This window comes from Apaloderma vittatum, unplaced genomic scaffold, assembly GCF_000703405.1.
Source record: "Apaloderma vittatum isolate BGI_N311 unplaced genomic scaffold, ASM70340v1 scaffold16502, whole genome shotgun sequence".
Taxonomy (NCBI): Eukaryota; Metazoa; Chordata; class Aves; order Trogoniformes; family Trogonidae; genus Apaloderma; species Apaloderma vittatum.
Window position 1 is genome coordinate 8,973 of NW_009704359.1, and position 4,713 is coordinate 13,685.

Below are 4,713 nucleotides of genomic sequence, written 5' to 3' on the forward strand. Positions count from 1 at the left end.
CATGTGATCAGCTACCCAGAGGGTCCCTGCCTGGAATATGCTGCCTTAGCCAGAATGTAACCCACAAGGCAGTGTGGCCTTGTCCTCCTCCCTTTCAACATGTCCCACCACTGCTGTGCCCTCGTGCTCACTTGTGCTGTCGCAGGCAGCACTCACGACGTGCGCTGCCCTGAGCTCCTGGGAACCTCTGGTCTGTCAGAGGAGACCCAGGACCACCAGCTGAGTCGCAGGGATTGCCAGCTCACTCTGTCACACCAGGAGAGCTGTAACCCTGTTGCATTGGGACCGCCAGCGAGCTGCACTTGTCCATTGTGCCAGGAGGTGAAACTCACTGCTGCAGCCAGGCCTCTTCCAACCGGGAGCAATTGTGCTATGGAGAGAAGACTCAGGCTTAAACTTCTCTCTCACTCCCTTAGCTGCACACATCCCCTTCAAAGCCTGGAATCCAGGGAATCCCCTTCTCTAACAAAAAGATGCCTCAGGGACCTCTGGTTGCCGCTGGGAGGCCCCTGCTAACATTTGGTGGCCTTGACGAGGATGATCTGGAAGGGAAGGATCCAGACAGGGTGGCATCTTCCTGCCAAAGCTTAGTCCAGGAGTCAAGAAGAGCGACCTCATGAGTTCTTGCTGTTGGAGGATGGGGACTCCCCTCTGTTCTGTGCTTGTTGCAGTCATTTCACACCTCTGTTGGTTGACCAGCAGTGGTTTATAGAGTCCAAGCTGACCCCTGGTTGCCCATGTGCCTGGGTAGCCCAGGCTGGTTGTGATGCCTGTGGAGCAGCTCAGTTACCTACTGACTGGCAGAGGTGGTCAGCCTGACACCAGTGAGGACCAAAACAGCTGCTAAGGAGGGAGATGGAGTGGTGTAGGATTGCTTTTACTTTTGTTTTTAATAGTTATCAAATTCAGTGTTGGGTAGGTTAGAAGGCCGTAGGTACACTCTTAGAGATGTGATGGAAGGCTCTTGAATGAACATTTGCCGGAGAGCTCATGTTCTGGTTTTACGGCCCGCAGTAGCAGAGGGGAGGATGCTGCTTTCTGTTTCCTGCACCTCTGCAGATCTGTAAGCTCTCGCTGTTTCTCAGGAACCTCTGTGGGTCAGGACAGAACATGCTCAATGTTTATGCTGTTCCTTTTCTCTTAGTGATCTTGCAAGGAGCCCAGCTCAGAGAGAGCTTCAGGGTGCATTTGCTTTAAATAGGCTCTGAGGGGTTCCCCACAGCCCTGGGCAAGCAGAGGGAACAGGTCTCATCCCTGCTCCACGACAAGCTGGTGCTGCTAAAGAAGGAGAATGGCCTGAGCAGAAGTACCGCGAGGAAGATCTCTGAGCTGGGTCTGTGGGTGGAGAAGAGGTGCTAGCTGGCACTTTGCATCCAGGAGCTTGCTTCTCTTTGGGGTAAACAGTTCCTGGGTTGCCATGAGGTGGTCACTGGCTTTCAGGGGCAACTATTTCATCAGAGCTTCCCTGGAGGCAGCCTACGGGCCTGTGATGGGAAAAGGTTCTGCACTGAACAGCAGTGAAGTTCTTCTGTGCTTTACACTGTGTCTGCCTTCTGGCCTCAAAGCCCTTTGGGGTGGCCTGGTGCTCCCTCAGTTCCTCCTTCCCCAGAGGTGTCCTGCATCCTGTCCTTGGCAAAGGCAACCAGGAAAGGGCCTTTAAGACAAAAGCGAGGTAGAAGACAGGGTGGAGTGGGGATTATGGGTGAGCAGGGTCAGGATCAGCACCTGCTGTGCAGCCTCTGAGAACCGGCGTGAGGTGCTGTGGGGCTCAGTTGGGCTGTGCTGTGCTCTGGCATGGGCAAGACCAGCAGGGCTGATGGCCATCGCTTTGTCTGAAAGAAAAGAGGATGGGAAGTCCCTCATTGACTACTAGAGGCCCACGCACTCTAGAGGGCTTTTATCTAGCCCCACACTGGAATTTTCCACAGCTTCCTGGGGGAATGCTGTTGCTCTCAGGAAGGACAGTGCCTGTGCCTGCATCAACCATGTCATTATCTCGGTCTCTCTGTGTGTTGGGCACTCTCAGATGCTCTTCCTCCTCTTCATCCAGCTCCAGAGGTGACGTGCTGTTGGTGCCAGACTCCTACCAGTCTTGAACTCACACTCGCCAGCACCTCTGTGTTCAGCACCATGAAGGATGTCTGGATGCTAGTTGGTCCACCTCACGCCAGTCACCACTTGAGACACCTATGACAACATCACAACGGGATGTGCCCAGCTTGGCTGAGACTGTTTGAGGGACAGGCAGGCTGGCTGAGGGCTGTTATTCACGTAATCCCAAGAGGAAGCTGTTGGCTCTACACCACAATCTCTCTGGCCATGGCAGCCTGTCCATACACACAGTGTGTGTAGGAAGTGTGCAGAGCATCCATACATTTTGGGAACCATCTGTCTACCAGCTGGGACAACCAGAGACTCAATTTCTGCTACACTGACCCTGCAGCATCCTGATTTTGTTGTGCCAAGTTCTGCTCAGCTCCTGCTACTAGGATGTGTGACTGTTCCTTCATGGCCCAATGCCCACGGAGAGCTCATGATCTCCATCCATGGAGGACAACTGTCTAAGCATTCGTCTGGGTGCCTTAACGCCTGCTAGCATGCCATGAGTACTCCCGGCAGCAGTGCAGTGGATTTCAGGCAAGAGAGTGTTGCAATTAGTTTGAGGCTTGTAATGATGCTCGTTGTGTCAATGTCAGTGGGGTTTTTTGAGGTGTCTTATGATTAGGGATTTCCCTATGGATTTAGGACACTGGGCAATGTGGATTTATGCTGAGGATGAATAATCTCACTTCTGAAGGGGAATTTTATTTCTGCAAATTGAAATAGGTATGCGTCTTTCCCAGTCATGTGCACATGAGCAGCCCTAAGGCAATGGAAGAAAATGGCTCAGTGTTTTCAATCAGCCAAGCATGAGAACTGATTTTGAGCACCTGTAGGAGATCAGAAGTCTGGATCAGGATTCAAGTATCACAACAGGGAATGCTCTTCATAGTTCCCACCTGAACTGCAGGGCATTAACTCTAGGGATCCCATCTTCTTTTCTAGACTGTGGTTCTCATTCCTCTAATTTCCTGCCAACCTCTCAAGTTTTTGTTCTTGAGATAAGACTACAGGGCTCATGCAGAGAAGGGAAGCAAAGCTAGGCTCTGGCTGGGGAGTCTGTCTCTGCGTGAAAGACCCTGTTTTTGTGACATCCTTAAACTTTTACACACAAGACTCTGTCTTGTGGTCCCTGAGCTCTGGTGAGGGACACTGCTGGTGCAATTCTGCTGCATAAAGGCAGGCAGTTTGGCCCCTCCCTTGGAAAAAGAAGCGAGGTGGGAAGGACGGTGCCAGCTCATGTGGACACAACACAATTTCCTCGTCCTCACTCGGGCAATACAGCCAACACCCAAGCCACAGCAGCCCCGCTTGGCTGGGAGAGGCAGCCCCTGAAGGAACCAACAAGGTGCTTTTCACATGCAAGAGGACAGAAGCCAGCCACTGGTCAGCAACGGGGCTCATTTATTATCTCACAAGAATGAATGACATGCAGCTGCAGTAACGTCAGCAGAACGAAAGCTTTGCCCAGGGCCTGAGCTCTGACCGCGGGGCTCCCTGCTGTGATGGGTGGCAGTGGGAGGGTCTGTGATAGAGAGGATGGATTTGAGAGATCCCTGAGCTGCAGGGAGCGGATTTGAGACTGTTCCCAGTGGCCTGTGTCCTCCTCATGCCATCATCCCACAAGGCTGATTTCTGTTCCCGCCTTTTACATGAGTCCTTAAAACAGCGGAAGGCAAACGCAACCCCCCAAATGGCTATTCTGCATGGGGAACATGCATCCGAGAGCCAACAGCCTCTTTCAGGAGTGAGGGGCAGTGAGGGAACCAGACCCCATTTTCACTGTGTCTGACCAGGAGCCAGATAACTACAGACAGGAGTACCCTGGGTGTGCTGCAGTGTGCTGAGGTGGAGGGAGTGATGAAGCTGGAGGGAGCCCAATGTTCCTTTGGACGCCTTGGCCACGTGCTGCTGAGTGACCTCGGGCAAAGCACATAGGTTTCTCCAGGGAGGTGTTTGGATTTGGCTACCTTGGGATTGAGAGACCCTTCATCTAACTGTGGGTCAGATCGAAAGAGGGGCTGAGCGTGCCCGCTCCTGGTATCAGCTGAAAGTGGGGGTTCTGCCCAAACCGTGAGGCTCCCAGTGGGTGAAGCAGAGCCTCCCAAAACAGAGGCAGTCCAAACCTCAGGCACACACATGGATCCATTGCTTTTAACTCCCTTCTGCTCTTCCAATTGATGGCATGGGGAGACACAAGCCCATTTCCAGGGGTCTGTGGGACCTGCATAAGACCCTGGAGGAAAAGGCCTGAGATCACTGTGGGTGATGCAGTCAGCCATTTCCATGTGTTTCTGCCACAGAGCAATGGCTTTTGCTTGCTGAGATATCTCTGCCTTGAGAAGACATGCTTGGCTTTGCTGCAGGCTCCTCCTGGCTCACAATGCTGCCAGATGACGATGAGGAGGGTCTCCCTGACCCACCTCCCGAGCTGGTGGGGCTCTCTCCAAGGCAATCCCTAGTAGGAGAAACACTTGTGCAGAGGGTTTATCTCCTCCCATGGCCAGCCCTGACCATGTGGAGCTCAGTCAGAGCCCTTCCAGGCACGTGGCAGCTGGCAGAGCGGTGCCTGGTGCCCAGGCAGATATGATGGGGGGTGAGGGTAGATGGGTT